General features: G+C 43.0%; 1 pseudogene; it reads right to left on the reverse strand.

The window, feature by feature from the left end:
• Positions 1-5,879: 5,879 nt before the first annotated feature.
• Positions 5,880-21,266, reverse strand: part of LOC128124258 (vomeronasal type-2 receptor 116-like) — a 28,903-nt pseudogene continuing 13,516 nt past the window's right edge.

Consider the following 21,266-nt stretch of genomic DNA (forward strand, 5'->3'; position numbering starts at 1 on the left):
GCCTGCTGGGGGCCAGACAGCCAGTGACAGGAAAGCCCCACATGGGGCAATGGCTCACAGTGAAGGGGGCTTTTATCTGGGAGACTGCCCTTGATCAAGGTCCTCAGGCTAGGACCACATTGGGAGCTAGAGGTTTGCAGGCTGTGGGGAGAATATTGATCGTGAGGTGGTGGAGGTGGATGGCCACTGAATCCCAGAGTCATTAAAAGTTTTATCCCCTTCTCCTGAGGCTTCATGGCCTCTCTGCATCCAAGGTCACAGCTCTGGGCATCATCTGCAGACTACAGGAAGGGCGACAACAGGTCTGACTGTCTCCTGGGGGATTTGCAAGTGCAGGATCAGCTGTGCTCAGGGAACTGTTTTGTAGAGAGACCAGGTAGGTACAAGAAGCAAATACCTGAATAGCTAAAATGGAACATTTCTTTCACACTCTATTTTCTGGGTGATCTTTGCTATTCCTTAAGGAAATTTTAGAGTGGTTTATCATGGATAATTTGGACATACAAACAACCAATCAGTAGAAAACAATAAATATCCGAGTCTTTGTAGAGTCATGAGAAATCCTCCAAAGCAACTGAGCCATTCTTCTATCATTTGAAAACAGATCCTAACGCTGCCACGATGGTTTTCAGGTAAAAATCACTTGATACACAAACCTGATGACCTGTGTGTGATCCTAAGAACCCACATAGAGGTAGGAGAGGACCAACTCTACAAAGTTATCCTCTGACTCCACACACAAGCCATGGTGCACACATACACACACACACTTTATACAGACAAAAAAGATATATTCAAGTAAGAACAAAATTCTAAACTCTGTTACTCCAACAGATGAGTATAATTTTCTAACATAATCACAATTCCCACACTGAAGCCTAAAATGGAGCCAAAATGATGGCTTAGCACCTTACCAAGTAAAGGCAGCCTGATGATCCTCATTAAATGTACAGGTCCTACGTGATAAGAGAAAAGACCTGGCCTCTCAAACTTATCCTCTGACCTCCACATAGTGCTTTGGCACTTGCATGTCCAAAAACATAGATGGGAACATGCACACACAAATCTATCAAGCAATAAATGTATAAAATTAAAAACAGATAAATAAAAACCAGCAAAACTCCAGTTCACTAATATTTCAGCCTATGCTTATTGAACTTTCACTTTCAATCTTTGATCTTTTCTTAAATACCAGGATATAATGGAAGTTCACACTCTGTAATTGATAGATAATTCCTTATTAATACAAGCTTTATTGAGATATAATTCACGTAATGTACAGTTCATCCATTTACATTATGCAACTTTATTTTAATTTTTTCCTTTTTTATTGAGAAATTTTTTATTCATTCCACATACCAACGACAGCTCCTCCCTCATCTCTCCTCCCACTCCCTCCCAGCGTTCCCCAACAGCACACCCCACAGCCCCTCGTCTGAAAAGGTATGGCCTCCCATGGGGAGTCTGGTACATTCATCTGAGGCAGGTCCAAGCCTCTCCTCCTGGATCAAGGCTGTGCAATTTTCCCACCATAGGCGATTGGCTCCAAAAAGTCCGTTCATGCACCAGGGACAGATCCTATTCCCACTGTCAGGGGCCCCTCAAAGAGACCAAGCTACACAACTGTCTCGCCCATGCAGAGCGCCCAGTCCAGTCCCATACAGACCATGCACATCTGTCAGTCCAAAGTTCACGAGTTCCCACGAGCTTGGTTCACTTGTATCTGTAAGTTTCCCCATCATGGTCTTGATGCACCTTGCTCACAGAATCCCTCATCTCTTTCTTCGACTAGACTTCAGAGCTTGGCCTGGTGGTTGGCCATGGCTTCTGCATCTGTTTCCATCAGTTACTGAATGAAGGCTCTATGATGACAGAGTATTCGCCAATCTAATCACCTGGATAGGCCAGCTCAGGCACCCTCTCCACCACTGCTAGTAGTCTAAGCTGGGGTCATCCCTATGGATTCCTGGGAATTTTCCTAGAAGAAGGTTTCTCCTATACCAGTGATGGCTCCCTCTGTCAAGAAATGTCCTTCAATGCTCTCACACTCTGCCCATGTTCCACCTCAATGATCTCATTCCCCCATGCTCACACCCACCACCTCCTACACTCCATTGCTCCCCTCACCCACAGTTTACTCAGGAGATCTCATCTATTTCCCATTCCCAGGGCATTCCATGCATCCCTCTTAGGGTCCTCCTTGTTACCTAGCTTCTCTGGAGCTGTGGGTTGTAGGCTGGTTGTCCTTTGCTTTACTTCTAGTATCCACTTATGAGTGACTACATACCATGTTTGTTTTTTGAGTCTGGGTTACCTCACTCGGATATTTTCTTTTTCCATCCATTTGCCTGCAAATTTCATGATGTCATTGTTTTTTTTTTTACCACTGAGTAATACTTCATTGTGTAAATGTACCACATTTTCTTTATCCGTTCTTTGGTTGAGGGGCATCTAGGTTGTATCCAGGTTCTGGCTACTACAAATAATGCTGCTATGAACATACTTGAACAAGTGTCCTTGTGGTATGATGGAGCATTCCTTGGGTATATGCCCAAGAGTGGTATCATTGGGTCTTGAGGTAGATTGAGTCCCAATTTCCTGAGAAACCACCATACTGATATCCAAAGTGGCTGTACAAGTTTGCACTCCCACCAACAATGGAGGAGTGTTCTCCTTGTTCCAAATCCTCTCCAACATAAGCTGTCTTCAGTGTTTTTGATCTTAGTCATTCCAACAAGTGTAAGATGGTATCTCAGAGTTGTTTTAATTTGCATTTCCCTGATGACTAAGGATGTTGAGCAATTCCTTAAATGTCTTTTAGCCATTTGAGATTCTTCTGTTGAGAATTATGTTCATTTCTGTAGCTGATTTTTTTAACTGGATTGTTTGGTATTTTGATGTCTAGTTACTTGAGTTCCTTATATATTTTGGAGATCAGCCCTCTATCAGATGTGAGATTGGTGAAGATCTTTTCACATTCTGTAAGCTGTCATTTTGCCTTATTGACCTTGTCCTTTACCTTATAGAAGCTTCTCAGTTTCAGAAAGTCCCATTTATTAATTGTTGCTCTCAGTGTCTGAGCTACTGTTGTTATATTTAGAAAGTGGTCTTTGTGCCAATGCATTCAAGGCTACATCCCACTTTCTCTTCTGTCAGGTTCTGTGTAACTGGATTTATATTGAGGTCTTTGATCCACTTGGACTTCAGTTTTGTGCATGCTGATATATGCAGATCTATTTGCAGTCTTCTACATGTTGACATCCAGTTATGCCAGCACCATTTGTTAAAGATGATTTCTTTTTACCATTGTACAGTTTTGGCTTCTTTGCTGAAAATCAGGTGTTCATAGGTATGCGGATTAATGTCAGGGTATTCAATTAGATTCCTTTGGTCCACATGTCGATTTTTATGTCAATGCCAAGCTGTTTTTATTACTATAGCTCTATAGTAGACCTTGAGGTCAGGGATGGTGATGCCTCCAGAAGTGGCTTTATTGTTCAGGATTATGTTGGATAATCTGGGGTTTTGTTTTTCATATGAACTTGAGTATTGTTCTTTCCAGGTCTGTGAAGAATTGTGTTGGGATTTTGATGGGGGTTGCACTGAATCTGTAGGTTGCTTTTTTTAAGATTGTCATTTTTGTTATGTTGATTCTACCCTTCCATGAGCATGGGAGAACTTTCCATTTTCTAATATCTTCTTCCATTTCAATCTTCAGAGACTTAAATTTCATGTCATAGAGGTCTTTCTCTTGCTTAGTTAGAGTTACTCCAAGGTATTGGATATTACTTGTGGCTATTGTAAAGGGTGATGTTTCTCTCATTTCTTTTTCAGCCCATTTATCATTTGTATATAGGGGTTACTGATTTTTTTAAATTAATCTGGTATCCTACCATATTGCTGAAGGTGTTTATCAGCTGTAGGAGTGCTCAGGTAGAAATTTTGGGAAACTTACGTATACTATCACATCATCTGCAAATAGGGAAACTTTGACTTCTTCCTATCCAATTTCTATCCCTTTGATATCCTTTTGCTGTCTTATTGCTCTACGTAGAGCTTCAAGTACTATATTGAATAGATATGAGAAGACTGGAGAGCCTTGTCTTGTTCCTGATTTTAGTGGAATTGCTTTGAGTTGCTCTCCATTCAATTTGATGTTGGCTGTTGGCTTGCTGTAAATTGCCTATATTATGTTTAGATATGTTCCTTGTATTCCTGATCTCTCCAAGACCTTTATCATGAAGAGATGTTGTATTTTATCATAGGCTTTTTCAGCAACTAATGAGATGATCATGTGGGCTTTTTTTTTTCTTTCAGTTTGTTTATATGGTGTATTATACTGACAGATTTTCGTATATTGAGCCCTCCATGCATCTCTGGGATGAAGATTACTTGATCTTTTCTTAGAAATCAGGAAATAATGGAAATTCACACTCTGTAATTGATCGATAATTTTTTATAAAAACAAACTTTATTGAGATACAATTCACACAGTATAAAATTCATCCATTTACATTTACTTTATGCAACTATCCGGGTTTGGGAATACATCTAAAATCTCAACACTCAGGACACTGAAGCAGGAGGATTGCTACAAGTTTGAAGTCAGCCTGGTTGATGTGGGAAAAGCCGGTCCCAAATAAATAAATAAAAGGAGATGACAATTTAGTGGTGTTTAGCTTATTGGTGGAGTCTTACAACCATTACCAAGTTATTTTTTAATTAAGCATGGGGTGTAGTATGAGCACATGAATGCAGGTGCACTCAGAGACCAGGGTGTTGGATCCACTGGAGCTGGCATTACAGGTGGCTGTGAGGTGCCTGACTTATGTTCTGGCAACCAAACTGAGGCCTCTGGAGGAGGAATGAGAGCTCTGAACCACTGAGCCAATTCTACAGCCCCACCAAACAAATGTCAGACCTTCATCATCCCAGAAAGAAATACTGTACCCTTTAATCTACACTCCTCACTTCCAATGTCCCCTCCACAAACCTCAAAAACACACTATTTTAATATATGTCTTTCTGGTTTGCTTCTTCATAGATTGAAATATTAAAATATATTATTTTCTTTATATAGCTTCCTTAACTCAGTATAAAATTCGCAGTATTGAACCACATATTAAACAGTATTCTATTTCTTCTATATAATTATTTCTTAATGCCAAATAACATCCTAGGAATGAGTAAGTCATACCAAACATTCATAAACTGATAAATATTTCCAGTGTTTCAACTTTTAGTGCCTAAATAATGCTTCTCTGAAGATTCATTTACAGTCTTTGCCGACACGTTTTTATTTTTCTTGGATATATATATATATATATATATATATATATATATATATATATATGATTGCTAAATCACATGATAAGTCTGTGCAGTAACTGCAAGTGAAAGGTTCAATCCCCACTACTAATGATCTCAAAACAAAAAGGAGAGATCAATGATCAGCCTGTCAACTCCTCACACCCTCAGCAACACTTGAGATCATCATCACTTCATTACCCTTTTCATGATTTACATTTATATTTTGTGTGTATGCAAATAGGAGGTGCTATGCAAATAGGAGGTGCTTCCGTTAGCAAGCGGAGACAACACAAGTTAGTAATGTCACCTCTCTTCTGGATCCTCTGTATCAAACCCAGGTTGCCAAGTTTAATGGTAAGTGCTTCTAACCATTGAGCCATCTTGCCAGCTCCCCTTTCTAACTATCTCAATTGTGATAAATTTTAGCAATACATAGAGAATAATAAATGACCATCTATGTGGCCCTACCATCAAGTGATATTCATGAGTGTTTTGTTAAAAGTTTCTCACTTTAATCATGATCTGTCTTTTAAACACCTTTTGATCTCCACAAAAAAAATGAGACAAAATCACATGGCTGGTCCTGGTGAATTCCCCGAGAAACGGGTAATAAAGGTTTGTGGCATGGATCTGGGGAGACACCTTCTCTGGAGCATCTCACTCTGCCTCTCCTGATGTGCCTGGTGGCCTTGCCTTAGCCAGGCAGGGGTGTTCCTCTCTGGTTTCAGCAAGATGATGTAGCACTTGGGGATGAAGATGCCACCCAGAAGGCCAGCAGTGGAGGCCAGGATGGAGAAGATCTCTACAGCCACAGTGGACTTGCCCCGGGCACTGTGGTACAGGGGCAGGAAGGCTATCCAGACACTGCAGAAGAGCAGCATGCTGAAGGTCAGGAACTTAGTCTCATTGAAGACATCTGGCAGGCCCCTGGCCAAAAAGGCCACAGAGAAGGTACCCACTGCCAATGATCCCAAGTAGCCCAACACACAGAAGAAGATGGTGCCAGAACCCTCCTGGCACTGGATGACAATGTGCTGGGGCTCTGAGACCATATCCCTGTCTGGGAATGGTGGGGAGGTGGCCAGCCAGACCCCACAAAGAACAACCTGCATGAAGGAAGCAATAAGGACCACTGAAGTGGAAGCCCCAGGGCTCAGGCATACCCGGATCCTGTCCCCTGGCCTGGTGACCCTGAAGGCCAGGACCACTGTGAGAGTCTTGGCCAGAACAGAGGACACGGCCACCGTGAACACCACAGCAAAGGTGGTCTGACGGAGGAGACACGTCGAGACACTGGGTCGCCCAAGGAACAGCAAGGCACACAGGGCACAGAGGCAAAGAGAGAGCAGGAGTAAGTAGCTGAGACTTCTGTTGTTTGCCCTGACCACAGGGCTGTCTCTGTGCTTCAGGAACACTCCCAGAACCAGGACAGCCAGACCAGCCAGGAAGAGTGCCACCAAAGCCAGCATGAATCCCAGAGGTTCCTCAAAGGCCAGGAAGATCTCTGTCCTGGGCAGGCAATGGTCTCTCATGTGGCTCGAGTACTGCTCCTTGGGGCACAGAAGACAGCTCTTCATGTCTATGGGAGACACACGACATCATTTCTGCAACACTAAATGAACTACACCAGCTCTGAAGGAAGGCATCCCAAGCACTAAGTGCTCTTACAGCCTTTCCATCAAGTCATGTATTTATGATTTATTCCTGGTGACCAGGGCTGGAATGGCTGATACTAGAGGCAGAGACACAAAAGAAAAAAACTGCACAGTCTGTATCTGTTTTATGTGAGGATTTTGTTTCTGTCTTCAAACAGTGTCTCATATAACTCAGGCTGAGTAGCAGAGGCTGACCGTGAATTCCTAAGCCTCCTTCCACATCCCCTCAAATGCTGTGATTATAGGCCTGCACCACTATATTTAACTTATGTAAGTTTCCTTATGTGCAGGTTTGTGTGTGCGTACATGTATTTGAGTAGATGCACATGCTTGTCCGGACCAGAGTTTATCAGATATTATTTCTCAATCATTTCCCCCATCTTATTTTTCTAATCAAACTTATTTGTATATTTTGATGTGTGTATGTATTGTGCCTTGGTATGCACCTGAAAGTCAGTACAACTGTCAGGAATTTGGTGCTCATCTCTCACCAGGTGGGTCTCAGGAGCTGAACTCAGGCTATCAGGGTTGACAGTGAATGCTTTTCCTGAAGGGCCATTTCACTAGTCTCAATAACTTTCTTGGAATTGCTTATTTATTTGTTCAGTGTTTTTTGGTGTATATATATATGGAAATCATGTGTATGCCTGGTTCCTGCAGAAGTCAGAAGATGGCATCAGATCCCCTGAAACTGGAGTTACAGAAGGCTGTGAGTCCTCATATGGATGCTCTTAACTGCTGAACCTTCTTGCAAGTCCCTCACGATCATATTTTTTGAGACTGAATCTCTCATTGAACCTGGAGATCACTGAGTTGACTATAATAGCAAGACACAATCTCCAAGATCCTCTTGTCTCCATCTCCTGAGTGCTGAGATTCAAGGAATGTGCCACCACATCTGGTCTCTTATGTGAGTTTTTAATGTTTCATTTTTTCCTAATATGGTATCAGTAACTAGTCATATTAACAAATGTTTTCAACTGAGTTGTGCCCACAATTTCATTTTGTGAAGTCCTGTTATTTGGCACCTAAAATGCCACTGTATTTTGCTATAAGCAAGCTGGAGATTTTCTAATAAAGCTTAAATGAGGTCACCAGGGTAGACTCTAATTCCAATAAGTCTGCTATTCTAATAAGAATGGCGAGTTGAGACTGGGTGTAGCTTCACATGACTTTAATCTCAGCACTTGAAAGACAGAGGCAGGTAGATTCCTATCAGTTTGTAGGCAGACTGGTGTCATGTGAGTTCCAAGCCAGCAAGTGCTGCATGGCAAACCCTTGTCTCAAAACCAAACAACAAACTGAAAAAAGAGGGACACACACACACACACACACACACACACACACACACACACACACACACACACACACAATGAGGGGATGACTGTACCAGGGCAAGAGTGAGGCTACACACAACACCAACCCTGATGATAACTTTGCTTTGCATTTCAAGCTTTTAGGATGGTAAAGGAAAAAGTTCTGTAGCTCAAACAGTATGGGATGTGGCGGTGAGCTGCCATTCAACCTCTGGACTGAACCCCACTAATACAGAGGAGGAAGGAAATCACAAAAGAACATTTACCATGCACTTCCACTTACAAGAGGTTGAAAAAGCAAATTAAATTCATCAGTGTGAGCAAAAGCTAAGGTTCTATTACAGGACCAATAGAGCTTGTGAAAGTAGCTTATGCCTGTTTGTTAATTGGGGGGGGGGCAAAGATATGCAATGTTTGCTAGGGGAGAATTCATTCCGCAGCCAAATTATGGTCCCTACACTTGTCTGTCTTGATAAAGCTTTTAACTAAGAACAACGATAAGCCTATCGTTCTAGTTGGTGTTCCACAGGAAAGCAAAGATTGGGCAACATCTCAGTGGACGGGTGTGGCGGGTTGACTGAGAATGGCCCCCATAGCCTCATAGTTTTGAATGTTTAGTTGCTAATTGGTGGACTCTTGGGGATAGATTGGGAGGTGTAGCATTGCTGGATGATGGGTGGCACTTGGGGTGGCCACTGAACATTAAATCCCACACAAGGCACATTTTTCACCTCTCTGCCTGCCTGTTACCTGTAGATCATAAGGTAAAATCTTAGCTGCTACTGAAGCGCCGTGACTGCCTGCCTGATTTCATGTTTCCTGCCATGATGGTCATGGACTTACCCTTTGATACTCTAAGGAGGAAGCCTTCAGCTAAATGTTTTTCTTTTGGAAGTTGCCTTGGTCAGGGTGTCTCTTCACAGCAGTAGAACAGTAACAAAGACAATGGACACGTACAGGAGGCTCACAGTGCCCTCTTGACCCTCAAATTCCAGCTCCACATGCCCTTACCTCTTTGGTCTGCAAACTGTCCCTCAGGGCAGGGACTGCAATCAAAACAGCAGTGGGGGACTCCCAGCCTAGGCACTTGGCTGAACCCTGGAAGGCAGCTTTCACTGCAGACAGAGCTGGGCACCTAGTAACAGTGAGCACAGTATCACCAGTGACTCTCCACGGATATAGATGCTTCACATTCTGAGAAGCAGCAAGAACAGTTTCCACACAGCCCACTAGATGAGATACCTTTCAGAAAAATGTCTATTCCAGCAGATACCAGACTGAAGATGTACCTTTGAGTGTAATTGAGGAAGGGCTACATCCCTGGCTTGCATGGCTAAGGGATTAAAAAACATACTTAAACATTGTGATGAGTTCTCTTTCCAATCTCTCTGGGGCTCCTATATCAACAATTAGAGGTATGGGGCAGGAGAGAAGGCTCAGTGGTTCAGATTACTGGTGGCTTTTCCAGAAGAGGAGGGTACAATTTCCAGCATTCATACAGCAGCTCACACTGTAACTCCAGTTCTAGAGGATCCAGTGCCCTCAGCAGCATCCACAAGCACCAGGCATAAACATACTACACAAATAACATACTGGGAATAATTCATATATGCAAATACAACTTGAAGAACAATTTTAAATATTGGCAGACATTACAAAGTGCTGCCATGCAGTGTTGTCAGGTCATTTTTGCTGGTGAATCAATATCATTCAGAGAAAGATCTGTTGTGAGGTAAACAGCATAGCCAATTATAACTGACTGGCCCATCCAGAGCTGCATCAACTAAATGCACAAGCAGAGTGAGGAGCCCTGGGCTTGGATTTGCCCTGTGATTGTAACACTCTCAGACAAGAGTCATCCCTGTATTCAAGCAACTCACTCGAAGTTCCTCTTTCAAATAGATCATCATCTTGCTCCCTGAAGAGACCTGAGGGTCTATCATACCCACATGGACCGAGTGAAATACACCCTTGGGGGTCTTCTTCCCTTGAAAAATGTCAAATTTTGTCACCAAATCTCCATTGGCATCAAACATAATCTCGCTTCCATCAGGAGTCTTGAAGTGCACCTTCCTGAGGGCATGAAGCAGCTGAGGAAGGAAGGGAGACACTGTACCTTGGCAAGAACCAGTCAGGTGTTTTATCCAAACTACCACATGCCAATGGTCTCTGAAGTGATACAGTGCCACTTCAACCAAGACCTGGCTCCACTAGGCAAGAGGGAGATTGAGGACCTGAAATTTTCAAACTAACAAAAATGTTCTAACTTTAATAAAGTAATAATTCATAATAATCAATCCTGATAATTTTAAACCTCTGTCTGTCTCTCTCTCTCTGTGTCTCTCTGTGTCTCTCTGTCTCTGTCTCTCTGTCTCTGTGTGTGTGTGTGTGTGTGTGTGTGTGTGTGTGTGTGTGTGAAGTTCATGGTGTAAATTCAGAGAACAGTTCTCTGGAATGTTCTCTCCTGCTGTCATGGTGGACTCAGGAATCCAACTTATGCTTGTGGACAAGTGCCATTACCCACTGAGTCACCTCAACAACCTTAAAATTAAACCCAAAAACATGACAATGTGGTTCCTGCTCCAGGGTCTCATTTGGCTGTGCACTACTGTCCTCAGTCTTCCCATCACACTCAGTAGACTCCAAATCCTAGCAGGACTTCCACAGACTTCCCCAGCCCACCTAGACCACCCATTCACTCCAACCAGTCTCCCATTATTCATCAGTCCTTCCCATGTTGCTCTTCTATTTGCTCCATTCTAGGGTCTTGACACATGCTGTCCCTGCCATCTGCAATGCTATCACTTCTACCCATGGTGAGAGTTACATCCTCTTGTCTGGAACTCAGGTATTTCCTGACAGAGAGAATTTCTGCAGCCTTTCATTTCCCTTCACTCACTCCTCAGCCTTCCTCTACTTTACAACTTGTTCATAGAATACACACGGACTTCTTCATACTCACATATTTTTATTTTGTGATATGATCTTGCTTATAGTTCAGGTGGTTCTTGAACTGGGGCTTCTCTGGCCTCAACGTCCTGTGTGCTAAAATGGCAGGAATGACCACAAAATCTGGCCTCTTGTAATTTTTAATCTGTTACCCTCAAGAAAAACCCAACAACAGCTATCATTCTCTATCTGGTTTAAAACCACCTGTACCTTCACCAGGCACACAGAAGAGACTCAGGTCATCTGAGTGAAAGTAATGAACATGCTCACCTTCATTGGCCACCACGCTCACTGGTGACCTCACCACGGAACAACTAGTCTTCCAAGGGATCCCTTACACATCTGTGCCTAGGCTCCCATAAATGAATTGGAGAAAGAAAGGAAGGAAGGAAGGAAGGAAGGAAGGAAAGGAAGGAAGGAAGAGAGAGAGAGAGAGAGAGAAGGAAGGAAGGAAAGAAGGATGGATGGATGGATAGATAGATAGATAGATAGATAGATAGATAGATAGATAGATAGATAGATAAAGACTGGGGGAAATGACAAACATATGTAAATTTATATATGTGTGTGAGTATATAAAATTATCAAATAATATTTCTAAAATAGAAAAATAAGTAAGGGCTTAGGAGATGGCTCTGGGATTATAGCACTGGTCATCAAAGCTTGAGGATCAGACTTCAGATCCCCAGAACCCATGTAAATGTCAGTGGATGTGGAAGCCAATCTCTACTTACATCCTCAGAAGGTAGAGAAAGGAGATGCCCAGTACAACCTGGCTAGCAAGACTAGACACATCAACAAGTTCTGGGTTTGAGTGAGAGACCCTGTCCCAAAGCAAGATAGAAGAGGATTGAAAGGTGACTCCTCATTATCCTCAGACCTTCCCACATGTTGTACACATGAATGTGCTCCCCACTACATGTGTCTCCATGCCCACACACATGTGCCCACATACATGTACCATATATCAAAAAACAAAAAATAAATAAATAGCATTGGATATCTGTTTGAAATTCTGATTTGCAGCATGTCTATACTGAAAGTCATTCACTTTTTATCAAAGCATAAATTTGAGATATAAAAAATCTATTCACTGTTACCTGAAATATTAACTTTACTAGGCATCCTGTATTTGCTAAGTTAGGCAAAGCCACAGGGACTTGACTCATCTGAGATCACAAACATAGCATGGAATCCTTGTCCGTTGTTCTTTCTAAAATGCCTCTCAGTTACAAATAGGAGGCATCCTTGCTGGAGCATGCATGCAGTCAGCTTTACCTCTATAGCCTAGTTGGAACCAATGTCCTCTTCCCCAAACATACCTGAATCACTCACTCCACACATGCCTCTCTCACCTGCCAGGGCTGGAGGTCCTGAGAGTCTGTAACTTTCCCATGCTGGTGCCCATGGGTTATCATGTCTTGCAGGGCATGAGCAATACTGTAGACAGCTGTGTAAGCAACATCAATTTTACTCACTTCTGGGAAAGCATACTGCTTGTTTTTCAGACTCTCATTCCCTGAGCACAACTGGACACCGTCTGTCATTGTGCTGCTCTGGTGGGGCCATGTACAATCAAAGGTGAACTCCCAAAACTTCTTTATGAACATGTCTTCTGGGGTCTGGCTGGGCCGCAGGTGAGCAAGGAACTCAGGGAAGCCAGTTGCTCTGCTGCTGTGATACAGAAGACCAAAGGTGCTGTGTAATACCCGGGAAATGCCTGGAATGGTCAGGGCAAGAGCCATGTGCAGAGTGTCCTTGCTGACCCAGACATGGCCTGAGACAGCAACGTCCAGTAAGCCATACAGGATGAGCTGGAAATTAGAATTGCTTAGGAAAACCAGAACAACCCTGGCTGTGGATTTTTGCATCGTCTGGACAATCTCTTCAATCTTCCCCAAAGACTCAAGGGAAGGAACATGGAGGATGACCTCAATGCACACACCAGCTGTGCTCAGCTCCTGAGTGGCCAGAGAGCTGGCCTGCTGCCCAAAGTCATCATCATGGGCCAGAACGATCACCCAGGACCACTGAAAGTGAATTATCAGCTGAGTCACTGCAAGGGAAGATGTGAGGTCACTAGCCACAGTACGCATGAAAGATGGGAACTGGATCTTGTCACTGAGGATGGGTAGTGAGGATGAATAACTGACCTGTCAAAGAAGAGCCAGGATAGAAGAATGAATGAGATCTGGACTTAGGCGTGGGCTGATGATCTGGTTTAAATGTGGGAAGGAAGGGATGGAGACATGGCTCAACAGTTAAGAGCCTATGTTGTTCTTGCAGAGGACGCATGTTCCATTTCCAACACCCACATCAGGTTCCTCACATCTGCCTGTAACTCCACCTCTGGGAAATCTGATACCCTCTTCAGGCTTCCTCCTGTACCTGTGGCATAGACTCCAACACATACTCATATATGTATATTAAATTTTAAAACATCAATAATTTTCAGGAAAGTACTTGAGCATCCTGATTTGAGAAGAGAACTGACTCCCAAGAGTTGTCTTCTGACCTCCACATGGGCACCATGGCTCTAGTGTTAAGTGTACATACACATTAATAATAATAATAATAATAATAATAATAGATAAGGGGCTAGATAGATGGTGCAGTGTTTAACAGTATTACTGTTGTTTCAGACAACCTGGGTTCACTTCCCAGAATCAACATCTGCCACTCCACTTCTAGGGATCCCAATGATCTTTTATGACTTCCATAGGCATCAGGTACACATGTGGTACATACATATATACATGAAGTCAAAATACTCATGCCCATTAAAAAATAAGTAAATCTTTAAAAATACTTTTTAATGAAAAAGAACTTTCTCAGTTACTTCATCAATGTATCGATACATGGAAAAGAACCGTGTTAGACACGGAGAATATTTGCAGGAAACCTGGCTCCACAGTAGAGCTGCTCACTACTGTGACCATCACCACTGTTTTCACTACCATCAGTAAGGGATTGCACAGTAGAGCTGCTCACTACTGTGACCATCACCATCATTTTCACTACCATCAGTAAGGGATTCCACAGTAGAGCTGCTCACTACTGTGACCATCACCACTGTTTTCACTACCATCAGTAAGGGATTGCACAGCAGAGCTGCTCACTACTGTGACCATCACCACCGTTTTCACTATCATCAGTAAGGGATTGCACAGTAGAGCTGCTCACTACTGTGACCATCACCACCATTTTCACTACCATCAGTAAGGGATTGCAGAGTAGAGCTGCTCACTACTGTGACCATCACCACCGTTTTCACTACCATCAGTAAGGGATTGCACAGTAGAGCTGCTCACTACTGTGACCATCACCACCGTTTTCACTACCATCAGTAAGGGATTGCACAGTAGAGCTGCTCACTACTGTGACCATCACCACTGTTTTCACTACCATCAGTAAGGGATTCCACAGTAGAGCTGCTCACTACTGTGACCATCACCAGTGTTTTCACTATCATCAGTAAGGGATTGCACTACAGTCAGGAAGGAAGGAGACTTTCAGCAACTCACCTGGGGAAACTTGTACAGTCCCAGAAGTCTGGCCATGGAGACAGACAGGGATGACCGTGTGTCCCCAACCAAGGCAGCCTGAGGAGAGCCATGCTGGCATGTGTAGTTGGGGATGGGCTCCTGCTGCCTCGTGAGAAAGCTCATTGTCTCATGGAGGGCTCCATGCACTGTGTCCCCAGAGTTTCGAATAGAGAAGCCCAGGGTCACATTGGGCAACAAGTGAGCACTCCTATTAATCTCCTCGATGGCAAAGACGAAACTCTGGGCCACCCGGTAGCCCCAGTTGGAAACTCTGAGGGAAAGAGAAACCCACATTCATCATCCATGATGGAGTAAATGGAACAAGAATAAACACAGTGACTCAAGGGATACATGTAAAACCTACATCTCCACAAATACTTGTACACAGATGTGTAGAGGAGTACACTTCAGAATACATAAAGGGGAGCCAGAGGGAATGAGGAGACAGTAATCAGAGGGGACAGTTTAAGAAGACAGGAAGACAATGCCACATGCTCAGCTATGTTCATATCAGCATTGTTTGTAATAGCCAGAACCTGGAAACAACCTAGATGTCCCTCAAATGAAGAATGGATAAATGAAAATGTGGTACATGTACACAATGGAGTACTACTCAGCAGAGAAAAACAATGGCATCATGAGATTTGCAGGCAAATGGATGGATCTAGAAAAAATCTTCCTGAGTGAGGTAACCCAGACTCAGAAAGACAAACATCATATGTACTCACTCATAAGTGGATACTAGATGTAAAACAATGGATGACTAGACTGCTACTCACAACTCCAGGGAGGCTACCTAGTAAAGGGGACCCTAAGAAAGACACAGGGATCTCCCAACTACAGAGAAATGGATGAGATCTACATGAACAAACTGCTCATGGCGGGGGGAGGGGGGATGGGTAAAGAAGGGCAAGGGTTGGGGGAAAGAGAGTTTAGGGGAGCAGGAGATCCCAGCTGGATCAAGAACAGAGAGGGAGAACAAGGAATAGGAGACCATGGTAAATGAAGACCCCATGGGAATAGGAAGAAGCAAAGTGCTAGCGAGGTCCCCAGAAATCCACAAAGATACAGCCACAATAGACTACTAGCGATGGTCAAGAGAAAGCCCAAACTGACCTACTCTGGTGATAGGATGGCCAAACACCCTGTCAGGATAGAACTCTCATCCAATGGCTGATGGAAGCAGATGCAGAGAACCACAGCCAGGCCCCAGGTGGAGCTCTGGGAGTCCAATCGGCAAGAGAGGAGAGATTGTATGAATGAGAGATGTTGAGACCATGAATGCAAAAAGCACATGCACAAATAGCCAAACTAGCGGAAACACATGAACTATGAACCAATAGCTGAGGCGCCCCCATGGAACTGGATCAGGCCCTCTGGATAAGTGAGACAGTTGATTAGCTTGAACTGTTTGGGAGGCCTCCAGGCAGTGTTACCGGACCTGTCCTTAGTACATGAGGTGACTTTTTGGAGCCTGGGGCCTATACTGGGACACTTTGCTCAGCCTGGGTGAAGGGAGGAGGGGACTGGACCTGCCTCGACTGAATCTACCAGGCTGAGCTGAATCCCCAGGGCAGTCCTTGCTCTGGAGGAGATGGGATGGGGGATGAATTGGGGGGGAGCGCAGTGGGAGGGGCGGGAGAAGGGAGGACAGGGGAATCCGTGGCTGATATGTAAAATTAAATTAATTATAAAATTTAAAAAAAATAAAAAAGAAGACAGGAGGAATAATTGAAGATGTATTAAATAATCTGGGTGTGGTGGCATACTTTTTTAATGCAAGGACTCAGGAGGCAGAGGTAGGTGGATCTTTGTGAGTTGGAGACCAGAATGGATTACATAGCTACACCCAGGAAGCCAGAGATACATAAAGAAATTTTGTCTCAAGGAAACACAGAAACAAATCTAATGTGTAGTGTAGCAATTTGAATGTAATTGACCCCCATAAGCTCATAGGGAGTGGCACTATTAAGAGGTATGACTTTGTTGGAGTAGGCATGACCTTGTTGGAGGAAGTGTGTCATTGTGGAGGCTGACTTTGAGGTCTCCTTTGCTTAAGCTTTGCTCAGTGTCCCAGGCAACTTCCTGTTAGCCTTCTGATCAAGATGTAGCCAGCACCATGCCCACTGAACACCGCCATGCTCCCTGTAATGATGCTAATGGACTGAAACTCTGGAACTGTAAGCTGCCACTTCTATTAAATGTTTTGTTTATAATAGTTGACATGGTCATGGTGTCTTTTCACAGCAATAGAATCCCTAGCTAAAACACATACTACGGTTGGTTACAATCAATAGAAACTAACATCTATTTCTGAAGTGCTTAACCTAAGAGCCAGAAGACAGGGAGAAGAGATGTGAAATGCTGTCTTCAGGACATGACTCAAGACATTGCAGACATGTGAGCCTGTCAGCAGCCAATTATACACTGGAAAATTCCTTGTGTGGACCTACTCTTTTCTGCTGAACTATTGGCAATTAATATATTTTGAGGAAAAGACACACATTGTCTTCAGTCATGTACGCAACCGGTGAACCCACCAAGCTTCAGGGGACAGTTCCAAACTGCAGCCATGGTTAAAATCAGTGGGTCACAAAACAAAAAAGGCATGAATGTGGGAAAAGGACCTGTAGTAAAGAGGAGGGAATGTCAGGTGTAGAAGGAAAAGAGGCTGGGGGAATGAGAATAAACAAATGCACATACACATATGATAACTTCAAAAAACAAATGTAATAAAACTTTAAAATATACAAAAGCAACACTAAATGGACTCAACAGGCTACCTTTATATATTTGTTTATATATTGTTTGCATATCTATAAATCAATAATAATAAAAGAATAAAAGCCTGCTGTGGGATGTCTTTCTGTATGCTGTGAATATGTGTTGCTCCCATTGGCTAATAAATAAAGTTGTTTTGTCCTATGGCAAGGCAGCTTAGAGGTAGGTGGGAAACCCAAGAAGAGAGACAGGAAGAAGAAAGGCAGAGAGAGACTCTGAGCCAGCCACCCAAGGAGCAACATATAATGGGATACTAGTACAGCCACAGAACACGTGGCAATACACAGATTACTAGAAATGGGTTAATTTAAGTTGTAAGTGCTAACTAGTAAGAAGCCTGAGTCACAGACCATATAGTTTACAATTAATATTAAGCCAATGAATGATTATTTTATAAGCGGCTGAGAAACCACAGGCCGAGCAGGACCAGAGGAAACTTCCGGCTACAAAAAGCCATAAATTTGAAGGGAGGGGGCATATGGGAAATGTTGGAGGGAATAGAGTGCATACATATATGTATATATATGGGGGTGCTGTAGAAACAGGGTCTCTCTGTGAGGCCGTGGTTGGCCTGGAATTCAAAGATATCCACCTGCCTCTGCCTCCTGAGTGCTGAGATTAAAAGCAAGTGCCATCACATAGAATTAATGTTACTAAATTTTAATTAATTTTTAAAAGGTTAATGTTGAAAGTATATTTGTTTTCATTTTGAAGCAGAGTCTCCATATCACCCAGTCTGACCTCATAGTCACTATATAGCCTAGAATAATATTGAACTCCTTTTATGTGAGTATATGTATGCACATAAGTTTCAGGCCAAGATTGACTTCTAGTATCTTTTTCAACCATGCTCAGCATGTGTGTGTGTTGTGTGTGTGTGTGTGTGTGTGTGTGTGTGTGTGTGTGTGTGAGAGAGAGAGAGAGAGAGAGAGAGAGAGAGAGAGAGAGAGAGAGAGAGAGAGAGAGTTGGTACGTGTGTGCATGGGTACTTCCCCTTGGAGGGAAGACTGATGGGATTTCAGGATATCTTACTCAATTGCTTCTCCACCTTTTAAAAATATTATTCTGTGTGCATGTGTGTATATGATGGATCCGTAGTCCAAAACATGCTACAACACATGGAGGACAGAAAACAGCTTTGTGAGTCAATTCTCTCCTTCCATTTGTATGTGAGTTTCAGGGAGGGCTCAGGTCATCCATGAAGCTTGCATGCCAAGCACTTGACCCCACAGGGCATCTCAATAGCCCTTTCCATCTTATTTTTGAGACAGGTTATCCCACTGACATGGACCTCATCCATTCAGATAGGCTGGCCAGTGACCTTTGGAATCTGCCTGTCTAACTATTCCTAACCAGGTTCGACATGCTAGGTGTTCACCTGGGTGCTAGGAATCAAACTCAGGTCTTCATGCTTGCACAGCAGACACGTGACCAACATAGGCATTTCTTCAGCCCCTAAGACCTTCACTTTCAGTAGACCTGTCTCTGCTTCCCACATTAGATTTGAAATGTTCACATCACCAAAAAATAAGTACACAAAGTGATGGGTTTCTGAGTGGGGTAAGCATTATTAATCATTCTATAATGTGTACATTTATTAAAATATTGCACCGTACCCAATACATACATAACATTATTACCCATTGGTTTAAAAAACAACATGGGATCCAGGTATGGAGGCACACACTTTTGATTCCAGCTCTCAGGTTGGGGAGGCAGGAATATAGTGATTTCTAGGCTAGCCTCATCTACATAGTTAGACAATGTCTTAAAAAAAAAAAAAAACAGGATAGCCAGTGTATCCAGTGTGGTGGTTCATGCTGGTAGTCCTGTATTTGATGCTAGCCTGAACCACACAAAGAGTTCCAAGGTCATCTCAGAACAAAGTGGAATACTGTCTCAAAAATATTTTAAAGTTGTTAAACAGATGTTAAATGTGAAAATGCAGAAGTGAAACTCTCTTGCATTTTGAGGCTGAATACAAAATGATAGCAGTTTCTTTAGAAAATACTCTAACAACCCTTTTGACTCAGGTCTCATTAAGTAACCCAAAGTTGCCTGAAACTAACAATTCTTGTGCCTCAGTTTTCTAAGTGCAAGGAGTACAGACATATACTCTATACTCAGCTATTGATAGAAATAAAAAAAGCCAAATACAGCCACTTAAGAAATAATAATAACGAAAAAGCTTGTGTTAGACACTACTGTGTGTAACAGTATATTGGAAAGCTGGAGAAAAAAATCCAAAAGGGTGGAGGGAGTTGTGTTTTGGGATCTTTTCATAGAGTTGGATCTGCAGCACCTCATAAAGTCAGTGTGGTTATACACTCCTATAATCACAGCAACCAGGAGATAGCAGCAAAAGGAACAGAAATTCAGGGTCATCGTTGACTACCTACTGAATTGGAGACTACATGACCCTTAGAAAAAAGAATAAGCAAATGGAATACAGTGCAGATAAAGGATTAAGGCTGTTAAGTGATAAAAATTTATTATTTTCACATGAATTCATTCAACAAACACACCTACCTAAAGACTACTTTAGGAACCAAGGACATACAAAAGAATCAAGAATCCTAGCCTGGCCTGTGGAGCACATACATTACAGTCAGTACATGAACAGCCTATACTTCAGTCTGGTACAAACGAGAAAGACAGACAGACAGACAGACAGACAGACGTGATATAAAGGAGAGCACCAGAGCTATTGCATGTATACACAGAGAAACGTAGCTGGAATTCTGAGAATCAATCACTTATCTAAGGTTTCACAAGGGCTTGAAAAGCTGCTTCTGGATTTCAGAGGTTCCTATCCCACATCCAGCACTTACCCTGAAACCAGAAGCCCAGATGGTGGGGCAGTGAAGTCAGACAGGTTAGCCAATAGAGAGGTCAAAGATGGAGAAGCTGCCCCCCACTATTACATCTCCAGGACGATCAAAGTGAGGCCTCTGCCTTGGAAACAGCCAGACTCTTGTTGCAGAAAAGGCTGAATCAGAGAGACAGCCAAAGAGAACAGGAAGGAGAGTACACAGCCACATGCCTGCTGGGGGTCAGACAGCCAGTGACAGGACAGCCCCACATGGGGCAGTGGGCTCACAGTGAAGGGGACTTTTATCTGGGAGACTGCCCTTGATCAAGGACCTCTGGCTAAGAACACACTGGGAGCTCTAGGCTTGCAGGCTGTGGGGAGAATATTGATCTGGAGGTGGTGGAGGTGGGCGTCCACTAAATCCCAGAGCCATTAAAAGTTTTATCCCCTTCTCCTGAGGCTTCATGGCCTCTCTGCATCCAAGGGTCACAACATCTGGGCATCATCTGCAGACTACAGGAAGGGTGACAACAGGTCTGACTGTCTCCTAGGGGACTTGCAAGTGCAGGATCAGCTGTGCTCAGGGCGCTGTTTTGCAGCGAGACCCAGGTAGGTACAAAAAGCAAATAGCCGCAGTGGCTGAAGTTGAATATTTCTTTCACAATCTGTGTTTCTGTACTATGTTGATCCACAAATCCATGTTCTCTGTGGTCTTTGCAGTTCTTTAAAAAGTTTTTTAAAAACTTTTATCATGGAGCATATGGACATATATAAAAATCAAACAGTAGAAAACAATAAATACCTATATCTTTGTAGAGTCATGAGAAATCCTCCCATGTGACTAAGCATTTTTCTATCATTTGAAAACAGATCCCAAGGCTGCCAAAGGTTGGTTTTC

The sequence above is a fragment of the Peromyscus californicus genome, unplaced genomic scaffold, assembly GCF_007827085.1.
Source record: "Peromyscus californicus insignis strain IS unplaced genomic scaffold, ASM782708v3 Scaffold_4__1_contigs__length_199733344, whole genome shotgun sequence".
In the NCBI taxonomy this organism is placed as follows: Eukaryota; Metazoa; Chordata; class Mammalia; order Rodentia; family Cricetidae; genus Peromyscus; species Peromyscus californicus.